Here is an 11,931-nt window from a genome sequence, read left to right as displayed (position 1 = left end):
ACCCCTACACACCCCTACACACACAGTCACACACACACCTCAAGTCCTCTCCATCTTTTTGAACCTACACTCCCCTGTGTATCATGTCTTACTTTTACACACACAAACATGCACCACGTATGTGCGTAAAAGGGAATATATCTCACTTGTTTGGTCTTTAATTGTTAATTGACTGTAAAGCGTAGTGATAAATTCTCAGAAGCTTATTTTGCGTAGATAACTTGTTCTTAAAAAAAATGTATAGAACATTCTTATGATATTCAAAGACTATTCTTGAAACCGAAAGCTGTCTGCTTGAAATGTGTATGCTTGGAAAATTGTACGAATTGTCTAAAATACATTCTGCCAAATTTGTGGATGTATTCAATTTTGCTGCATCGCCAAAGGCAAAAAGGCACAAGAACTGAGCTATAACAAAAGTTTATACACTTTTCTACTCTCATAAATTTCACTCTAAACACTATCCAAGCCACAACACCAGACCTTGACCAGAACTCTTCAAGTTTGTAGTTTGTGTTTGAATTATCTTCGTCATTGAGCAGGCGCAGCAGCAGTTCTCCCAGGCAGAGACTTCTCTCCTTGTCAAAGTGAAAATCTGTGGAGGTGAAGTGGCGAGTTCTGAAGCAGAGGTCAAACCAATGGAAGGACACCGAGGTGAATGCCACAGTCTAACATGCGTTCCAGAATCATCCCACCTGGGCCATATTTAGAGATGTGTCTCCTCGCAGGCCGGCCCCGGGGGAGCAGAGGGCGATCCAGCTCCAAGGACCAAAACACAATTAAAGCTCTCCTTAAAGAGATGTAAACGGGAGCCAATCCACAAGAGGCTAGTGTTCCAGGCTAAGCAAACGCCAACCCCACTGTCAGCTTTTAGCACCACGCCCCTACTGCGAAAAACCCTGGGTGTGTGTGAGGCTGCAAAAAGGATTAGGGTGTAGCAGCGCTAGTGCCCTTGTCCCTCCTGGACGTCTGTCACAAGCCTCCTTCAAAACACACACCCTCTCTCACACACACAAGTCCCTGTAGGAGCACATTAATCCACCTCTTAACCATCAAGCTCCTTTATTATTCATGGGAATGGCAGAGTCAAACATTCCCATTTCAAGATGTTACACTTGTTTGACCAGGAGAATGTCCGATAGTCATGTACAGACAGAGGGGAAGGCTGAGAGAGGGGAGGGGGAGAGAGGACGAGTTGGCTTTTAGCATTATGGGAGTCAAAAGAAAGAGGGAGACGGAGAGAGAAATGGCAAAAGAGAGAAAAATAAAGGAAGAAGGGAAGTAAGAGAGACTAAGAGAAAGAGTGAGGAAGGGAATGACAAGAGAAAGAGGGAGTTGTTACTCAGACTCTGAGAAAAGGGAGGAGTGAGGAGTGAGAAGGACAGCTTTGAAGCTTATTGTGCAGTCTATAGCTTGACTGTCCTGACTGTAGCGAGATGATGCCACTTCCCTGTGTCCAACACCAGAAACTCCCAAAATGATAGTCACCATAAGTGACATCTAACGGAAAATGTGGACAAAATCTGCTCTGAAGTCTGAGAGATTAGGAATTATATTGAGACCTCTCCATGCTTTGTCGTTGGCCACCATTCGTCTGCATCACGGTCAACCATCATCGCTTCTTGTGGCCCCAGTCTGCAGTGACTATGCTCCAGACTGACCCATCCACCTAGCCATGCAGGATGAGCAGGAATCAAAGTCACACTCAAGGCCATGCTTCCTTTCACCAAAGCCCAACTCACCCCACCTTCACTCTGCTTGAATGGCAACTGCTCCCCTTGCCCTCTCCCACCCCTCCCCCCTTACTCAGACACACTTCCCCTGGAAGCCTTGTCCCTTCATCAAACTCTTGATCCGTTATATTCTAATTCCCCATTACCCCCTTCCCGGACCCACCCTTCATCCACCCTTCATCCACCCTTCCATCCTGTTATCCCGAAGGGTCAGGGAATGGTTGGGGTTAGAAGTGGGAAGAGCAGGGGGTGGGTAGGAGTGGGAGTGGTGGGTAAAAAGGGGAGACAGGGGTGGGGAGAAGACTCAGGGGAGAGGGTTTGAGAAGGCCCTGCATTTGAACTTAACCCCGCCATGCCCTGGGACGGACGTGGCAATTAGCACCAGGGATCAGCATCAAAAGGAACAGCGCAGCGTGAAGCTTCTCTAATTAGTCATATGAACAGAGGCAACCGCTCTGCCACCGCATGCCTCAGTCTCAGCCTCGGAGGGAGGGAGGGAGGGAGGGAGGGAGGGAGGGAGGGAGGGAGGGAGGGTGGGAGGGAGGGAGGGGCTCTGCTGAAACGAGGGAGAGGCTAACCAAAGTCTTCTCGCTGGAGTCAGGGAAAATTTGATTTACTTCATTCACGGAGGACATTAAATCTATTCTGTTCTTGATACTTAAACAGGTGTTAAGGAGACCATTGATTCCGCAGTTAGACTGCAAATCACTGTGCAAGCATTGGGTTAAAGATACAGTTGAAGTCGGAAGTTTACATACACTTAGGTTGGAGTCATTAAAACTCATTTTTCAACCACTCCACAAATTTCTTGTTAACAAACTATAGTTTTTGCAAGTCGGTTAGGACATCCTCTTTGTGCATGACACAAGTAATTTTTCCAACAATTGTTTGCAGACAGATTATTTCACTTATAATTCACTGTATCACAATTCCAGTGGGTCAGAAGTTTACATACAGTCGTGGCCAATAGTTTGGAGAATGACACAAATATACATTTTCACAAAGTCTGCAATTTGCATATACTCCAGAATGTTATGAAGACTGATCAGATGAATTGCAATTAATTGCAAAGTCTCTCTTTGCCATGCAAATGAACTGAATCCCCAAAAAACATTTCCACTGCATTTCAGCCCTGCCACAAAAAGACCAGCTGACATCATGTCAGTGATTCTCTCGTTAACACAGGTGTGAGTGTTGACGAGGACAAGGCTGGAGATCACTCTGTCATGCTGATTGAGTTCGAATAACAGACTGGAAGCTTCAGAAGGAGGGTGGTGCTTTGAATCATTGTTCTTCCTCTGTCAATCATGGTGACCTGCAAGGAAACACGTGCTGTCATCATTGCTTTGCACAAAAAGGACTTCACAGGCAAGGACATTGCTGCCAGCAAGATTGCACCTAAATCAACCATTTATCGGATCATCAAGAACTTCAAGGAGAGCGGTTCAATTGTTGTGAAGAAGGTCTCAGGGCGCCCAAGAAAGTCCAGCAAGCGCCAGGACCGTCTCCTAAAGTTGATTCAGCTGCGGGATCGGGGCACCACCAGTACAGAGCTTGCTCAGGAATGTCAGCAGGCAGGTGTGAGTGCATCTGCACACATAGTTAGGCGAAGACTTTTGAAGGATGGCCTGGTGTCAAGAAGGGCAGCAAAGAAGCCACTTCTCTCCAGGAAAAACATCAGGGACAGACTGATATTCTGCAAAAGGTACAGGGATTAGACTGCTGAGGACTGGGGTAAAGTCATTTTCTCTGATGAATCCCCTTTCCGATTGTTTGGGGCATCCGGAAAAAAGCTTGACCCGGAGAAGACAAGGTGAGCGCTACCATCAATCCTGTGTCATGCCAACAGTAAAGCATCCTGAGACCATTCATGTGTGGGGTTGCTTCTCAGCCAAGGGAGTGTGCTCACTCAAAATTTTGCCTAAGAACACAGCCATGAATAAAGAATGGTACCAACACATCCTCCGAGAGCAACTTCTCCCAACCATCCAGGAACAGTTTGGTGACGAACAATGCCTTTTCCAGCATGATGGAACACCTTGCCATAAGGCAAAAGTGATAACTAAGTGGCTCGGGGAACAAAACATCGATATTTTGGATTCATGGCCAGGAAACTCCCCAGACCTTAATCCCATTGAGAATTTGTGGTCAATCCTCAAGAGGCGGGTGGACAAACAAAACCCCACAAATTCTGACAAACTCCAAGCATTGATTATTGTCACGTTCCTGACCTATTTCTGTTAGTTTGTTATATGTGTTAGTTGGTCAGGACGTGAGGTTGGGTGGGCATTCTATGTTTTCTGTTTCTGTGTTGGTTTTTGGGTTGCCTGGTATGGCTCTTAATTAGAGGCAGGTGTTTGGCGTTCCTCTAATTTAAGAGTCATATTTAGGTAGGCGTTGTCACAGTGTTCGTTGTGGGTGATTGTCTTCCGTGTCTGTGTCTGTACACCACGCGGGACTGTTTACGGTTTGTTCGGTTTGTGTAGCCTATGTTCCTATTCGTGCGTTTTTCTTGTTTTATGTAAGTACGTCGTCTAGGTCTGTCTACACCGTTTGTTGTTTTTTGTTAGTTTAATCAAGTTCGTGTTTCGTTAATAAAATATGTCTTTTCACTACGCTGCGCCTTGGTTCCCTCAATACTCCTCCTCTTCATCTGAAGAGGAGGAGGACTGCCGTTACAGAATCACCCACCAAAAATCCAGAACCAAGCAGCGTAATTTTGAGCAACGGGCAAGTATACAGGACTTGTGGAGTTGGGAGAAAATATTTAATGGAGAAGGACCATGGGCTAAAGTGAATCACCGTCCATGGGAACAGCTGGAGGCAGCTCGGAGAGTGGAGGAAAAGAGAGAGAGGAACCGGAGTTATGAGGGGACGCATCTTGCACGGAAGCCCAAAAAGCCCGTGAGTAACACCCCAAAAATAATTGGGGGGGGGGGGGGGCTAAGAGGTAGTGGGCCAAGGGCAGGTAGGAGACCTGCGCCCACTTCCCAGGCTTACCGTGGAGAGCGGGAGTACGGGCAGGCGCCGTGTTACGCAGTAGAGCGCACGGTGTCTCCTGTATGAGTGCATAGCCCAGTGCGGGTTATTCCACCTCCCCGCACTGGTAGGGCTAGATTGGGTATTGAGCCAGGGGTCATGAGGCCGGCTCAACGCATCTGGTCTCCAGTGCGTCTCCTCGGGCCGGCATACATGGCACCTGCCTTACGCATGGTTTCCCCGGTTCGCCTACATAGGCCGGTGCGGGTTATTCCACCTCCCCGCACTGGTCGGGCGACCGGGAGCATTCAACCAGGTAAGGTTGGGCAGGCTCAATGCTCAAGAGAGCCAGTACGCCTGCACGGTCCGGTATTTCCGGCGCCACCTCCCCGCCCCAGCCTAGTACCTACAGTGCCTACACTACGCACTAGGCTACCAGTGCGTCTCCTGAGCCCTGTTCCTCCTCCACGCACTCTCCCTGTAGTGCGTGTATCCAGTTCGGTGCCTCCAGTTCCGGCACCACGCACTAAGCCTCCTGTGCGTCTCCAGAGCCCTGTACACACTGTTTCTTCTCCCCCTACTAATCCTGATGTGCTTGCCCTCAGCCCGGTGTCACCAGTGCCGGTACCACGCACCAGGTATTGAGTGGGCTTTGAGAGTCCAGTGTGCCCTGTCCCTGCTCCCCGCACTAGTATGAAGGTGCGTGTCCTTAGCCCGGTGCCTCCAGTTCCGGCACTACGCACCAGGTCTACAGTGCGCCTTATCCGGCCAGAGCCATCCGTCTCCCCAGCGCCATCTGAGCCATCCGTCTCCCCAGCGCCATCTGAGCCATCCGTCTCCCCAGCGCCATCTGAGCCATCCGTCTCCCCAGCGCCGTCTGAGCCATCCGTCTGCAATGAGCCTGCAAAGCCGCCCGTCTGCCATGAGCCTGCAAAGCCGTCCGCCAGACAGGAGCCGCTAGAGCCGCCCGCCAGACAGGAGCCGCTAGAGCCGCCCGCCAGACAGGATCTTCCAGAGCCGCCAACCAGACAGGATCTGCCAGAGCCGCCAACCAGACAGGATATGCCAGAGCCGCCAACCAGACAGGATCTGCCAGAGCCGCCAGACAGACAGGATCTGCCAGAGCCGCCAGCGAGCCATGAGCGTCCAGAGCCGTCAGCCTGCCATGAGCGTCGAGAGCCGTCAGCCTGCCATGAGCGTCGAGAGCCGTCAGCCTGCCATGAGCGTCGAGAGCCGTCAGCCTGCCATGAGCGTCGAGAGCCGTCAGCCTGCCATGAGCGTCGAGAGCCGTCAGCCAGCCATGAGAGTCGAGAGCCGTCAGCCTGCCATGAGCGTCCAGATTCGTCAGTCAGCCATGAGCTGCCCTTCAGCCAGAAACGGCTATATACCCAGAACTGCCCCTCAGTCCAGAGCTGTCTCTCTGTCCGGAGCTGCCTTTCAGTCCGGAGTTGCCCCTCTATCCTAATCTCCCTCTCTATCCTGAGCTACCTCTTTATTCTGATCTATCCCTCTGTCTTGTGCTATCCCTCTGTCTTGATCTATCTCTCTGTCCCGGTGCTGTCCCTGTCATTGATGTTACTAAGGCGATTTTGTGGGGGTAAAATGAGGGTGGACATTCTTAGGGGGAGATGGAGGCTAGGATTGATTATGGTGGGGTGGGGACCTCGCCCGGAGCCTGAGCCACCACCGTGGTCAGATGCCCACCCAGACCCTCCCCTAGACTTTGTGCTGGTGCGCCCGGAGTTCGCACCTTATGGGGGGGTGGTTATGTCACGTTCCTGACCTATTTCTGTTAGTTTGTTATATGTGTTAGTTGGTCAGGACGTGAGGTTGGGTGGGCATTCTATGTTTTCTGTTTCTGTGTTGGTTTTTGGGTTGCCTGGTATGGCTCTTAATTAGAGGCAGGTGTTTGGCGTTCCTCTAATTTTAGAGTCATATTTAGGTAGGCGTTGTCACAGTGTTCGTTGTGGGTGATTGTCTTCCGTGTCTGTGTCTGTACACCACGCGGGACTGTTTACGGTTTGTTCGGTTTGTGTAGCCTATGTTCCTATTCGTGCGTTTTTCTTGTTTTATGTAAGTACGTTGTCTAGGTCTGTCTACACCGTTTGTTGTTTTTTGTTAGTTTAATCAAGTTCGTGTTTCGTTAATAAAATATGTCTTTTCACTACGCTGCGCCTTGGTTCCCTCAATACTCCTCCTCTTCAGATGAAGAGGAGGAGGACTGCTGTTACAATTATGCAAGAATGGGCTGCCATCAGTCAGGATGTGGCCCAGAAGGTAATTGACAGCATGCCAGGGCGGATTGCAGAGTTCTTGAAAAAGATGTGTCAACAATGCAAATATAGACTCTTTGCATCAATTTCATGAAATTGTCAATAAAAGCCTTTCACACTTATGAAATGCTTGTAATTATACTTCAGTATTGCATAGTAACATCTGACAAAAATATCTAAAGACACTGAAGCAGCAAACGTTGTGGAAATTTATATTTGTGTCATTCTCAAAACATTTGGCCACGACTGTACACTAAGTTGACTGTGCATTTAAACAGCTTGGAAAATTCCAGGAAATTATGTCATGGCTTTAGAAGCTTCTGATAGGCTAATTGACATAATTTCAGTCAATTGGAGGTGTACCTGTGGATGTATTTCAAGGCCTACCTTCAAACTCAGTGCCTCTTTGCTTGACATCATGGGAAAATCAAAAGAAATCATCCAAGACCTCAGAAAAAAATTGTAGACCTCCAGAAGTCTGGTTCATCCTTGGGAGCAATTTCCAAACGATTGAAGGTACCACGTTCATCTGTACAAACAATAGTACGCAAGTATAAACACCATGGGACCACGCAGCGGTCATACCGCTCAGGAAGTTACACCAGCTCTGAGGAATGGGGCAAAATTCACCCAACTTATTGTGGGAAGCTTGTGGAAGGCTACCCGAAACGTTTGACTCAAGTTAAACAATTTAAAGGCAATGCTACCAAATACTAATTGAGTGTATGTAAAATTCTGACCCACTGGGAATGTGATGAAATAAATAAAAGCTGAAATAAATCATTCTCTCTACTATTATTCTGACATTTCACATTCTTAAAATAAAGTGGTGATCCTAACTGACCTAAAACAGGGGATGTTTACTTGGATTAAATGTCAGGAATTGTGAAAAACGGAGTTTAAATGTATTTAGCTAAGGTGTATGTAAACTTCCGACTTCAACTGTACACATTTTTTATGTTTCATTATTTTGGTCACCTCTTTTGTAAAACAGTTCAAAACGTTTCATGATGAATGCACAAATGAACATAAATGTCTTAGAACACTATTTAGAACATGTTTCAGTTCTGGTTTATGGATGGATAAATGTGTATGTTTTAATACCAGTCTCATACACAGAGAGCAAACAAACTTATTTGGAAAAGTGTTATGAAAATGCCAATTCATTAATTCATCAGATATTCCAATAATAACTCAACTAAATCATATTATGATTTAGTTGAGTAAGCAAAACACACACAAAATAATTGGGCTGTAATTTTCACGTTATTGACATTATGAGAACATAGACCACTATACATACAGTCCGGCTAAATATTAGGCTACCTTTGTGTCCTTATCACGTTATTTCAAATGTATTCATAAATAAGCGTTCATTTTTACCCTTTTACCCTAGGTGGATATTGGGTAGTGATGTATTTAAAGGCCTGGTGTGTGATCAAAGGGATTTACATGGACATGCAAGCACACGGATAAAAAAAACGACTGTCTAAATGTATTCCATCTGTAGGCAAATATTCGCCCTGTTGCCATGGTCTGTAATCTGGTAAAAATCGTGGGGGCGGTGAACGGGTCCGGTCGGGTGTTGGCCACAACAATCCATTTCATTACTGTGGCTCTAACATCGAGGGATTCAATTCAATCAACTGGCGATAATTTTCCTCAATTCCACTCCTCCGGGATATGCTAGGATTCCGTGGGCACTGACCCTTACATGTGCCCCCAGCTCTCCACCGAAATAATTGCTCAAATCTTTTAATTGTCATATCCCTTAAGTGCCAGGGTTGTATCTGTAGATATCACCCATTGGTATATTGCTATCTAGAACGACCCAATTAGTTCCTTACCACTGTGCACAGATGTCAGTTCAATGTCTACATTTGATTTACATTTGGTTGAAATTTCAACTAATTTGAATTCAACAGGAAATCAACAAAACAAGTCATTGGATTTAGGTAAAGAATTTGGTTTAAAAAAATGTCAGACTTTTTTCCAAATCCAATCAGTTTTCCATGTTGATTCAACTTCATTAAAAAAATAATAATGACGTGGAAACAACGTTGATTCAACCAGTTTTTGCCCAGTGGGTTGTTGAATGCAAGAAACTCAGTGGCACGGATATGGAAGCCCTCTGCGGAAGCCGCGGGGGAAATGTCAACGTCATTAACACCATGCAGCACAAGTGTTCTGTTTCTTAGTTGAGCGATAAACACTCATTCTCAAATAACAATGAGCTAGATGAAAATATTGATCATATTGACTTTATAAACAGTACGAGGAAAAGGTACCTAGCAAATGGCGTTAGATGCCTCCCTCGTGATCACTGATGCACAATTTTGGGTAGACAACTTTGCGTGCATAAAATATTACTCAATCATGGCAAATTATAAATATTTAAACGTTTAATTACGAATGGGTGTCTCTTTCCACGGTGCAGGAGGATCACAGCTGATGTTTCCACCGTGCAGGAGGATCACAGCTGACGTATGGGCGGGAGGGATGGTGCGCACCTTCGGACCTCCATAGATTGTTGGGGAATTTAACACGTTATAGTGCTTATGTTTGTATTCCTCTTCCATTCAAAACATCGAAAGAAAGAATGTATAGCCTATACAGTACATACAGTGGGGACAGCAAGTATTTGATACACTGCCGATTTTGCAGGTTTTCCTACTTACAAAGCATGTAGAGGTCTGTCATTTTTTTATCATGGGTACACTTCAACTGTGAGAAACGGAATCTAAAACAAAAATCCAGAAAATCACATTGTATGATTTTTAAGTAATTAATTTGCATGTTATTGCATGACATAACTATTTGATTCATCAGAAAAGCAGAACTTAATATTTGGTACAGAAACCTTTGTTTGCAATTACAGAGATCATACGTTTCCTGTAGTTCTTGACCAGGTTTGCACACACTGCAGCAGGGATTTTGGCCCACTCCTCCATACAGACCTTCTCCAGATCCTTCAGGTTTCGGGGCTGTCGCTGGGCAATACGGACTTTCAGCTCCCTCCAAAGATTTTCTATTGGTTCAGGTCTGGAGACTGGCTAGGCCACTCCAGGACCTTGAGATGCTTCTTACGGAGCCACTCCTTAGTTGCCCTGGCTGTGTGTTTCAGGTCGTTGTCATGCTGGAAGACCCAGCCACGACCCATCTTCATTGCTCTTACTGAGGGAAGGAGGTTGTTGGCCAAGATCTCGCGATACATGGCCCCCTGATCCCTCACCTTCCTCATGATCATTGATGCCCCACGAGGTGAGATCTTGCATGGAGCCCCAGACCGAGGGTGATTGACCGTCATCTTGAACTTCTTCCATTTTCTAATAATTGCGCCAACAGTTGTTGCCTTCTCACCAAGCTGCTTGCCTATTGTCCTGTAGCCCATCCCAGCCTTGTGCAGGTCTACAATTTAACCCTGATGTCCTTACACAGCTCTCTGGTCTTGGCCATTGTGGAGAGGTTGGAGTCTGTTTGATTGAGTGTGTGGACAGGTGTCTTTTATACAGGTAACGAGTTCAAACAGGTGCAGTTAATACAGGTAATGAGTGGAGAACAGGAGGGCTTCTTAAAGAAAAACTAACAGGTCTGTGAGAGCCGGAATTGTTACTGGTTGGTAGGTGATCAAATAGTTATGTCATGCAATAAAATGCAAATTAATTACTTAAAAATCATACAATGTGATTTTCTGGATTTTTGTTTTAGATTCCGTCTCTCACAGTTGAAGTGTACCTATGATAAAAATTACAGATCTCTACGTGCTTTGTAAGTAGGAAAACCTGCAAAATCGGCAGCGTATCAAATACTTGTTCTCTCCACTGTACTTCTACAATAATCAATCAAACACATCGATTGTGTTGATATTCCAATTCTTATGGGGGCCACATAAACAAACCTACAAAATGGGAGAAAGGTACAACAGGTCCATCTTGGTTTCTTCTGGTAGCCTATAAAACCGTAATAACCAATGACCACCAGCTTTTGGATATGCTCTCAGGTTTGCTGTGTCTTTAAGAGTCGCATCCAGCCACCCGTCCACCGGCCCCCAAGTGTGAATAATATTCGGTAAGGAGTTATGCTAAGTGGGAAAGCTTTTAGCACATTATCCACTGGCAATTGCAAGGTAATCAAATTTGCCAGCACAGGTCCCTTATTAAATATCTGCAGCATCGGATTTGCATCCGGGAGACGCCTTAATGGGTTTAGTGCCCTGTGGATCTCCTACCTTAGTGTTCATGTAAGCGCCGGCCCATCTCTCCGGGAGAGTGAGTGACATTGAGGATGAGAGGTGATCCCTCCCCCCCGGAATACACCGGAGTCAGCGCTTTTGAAATATAGGCTATACTTATAGGCGCGCAGCCGACATGCGTCAGTGAGTGCGACAAGTGGGAGAATGGATATGCGAAAATAGGATCTCAACAACGACAGGGAAGGGGGCAGAGAAGGGGAAGCAGGCGAGGAGGCGTTCCATGTTTTTGTTCTAGCCTGGCTATCTTAAGAAAAATATATATTTTTGCCTTCAGCACAATGTTAAATGTAGGTCTAAGGCTTAAGCCCACCCTGCACTCTTAGAAAAAAAGGTTCTGGGTAGAACCAAAAAGGGTTCTATTGCTTGCTTCATATATGGCACCCTAAAGGTTATTTTGTAGGGTTATTTAATCAGAACCCCAGGGGTTCTTCTTCACTGAGGGTTCTATATGGAACCAATTTTGTGAAAATGTTACAGATTGTATGTAGGCTATGCTACTAAAGAAAATGTGCTATTACAATGTTGTGCAGGCCTACATGTAATACCCAGGCTATAACTTTAGTAGGCTGAATAGGCGAGGACATTGCCTGCTTTTTAAATATTCGATCACATGTGTAAGTGCCTCTTTTCCCTTTAAACAAACGTCCTTTACGTTTTTATGGCTTTTGATTAAAAATAGTAGGCTGCTGGGGTG

Source organism: Salvelinus fontinalis, chromosome 6, assembly GCF_029448725.1.
Source record: "Salvelinus fontinalis isolate EN_2023a chromosome 6, ASM2944872v1, whole genome shotgun sequence".
Lineage (NCBI taxonomy): Eukaryota > Metazoa > Chordata > Actinopteri > Salmoniformes > Salmonidae > Salvelinus > Salvelinus fontinalis.
The sequence above is the reverse complement of the archived record's forward strand: the minus strand, read 5'-3'. Positions refer to the sequence as shown.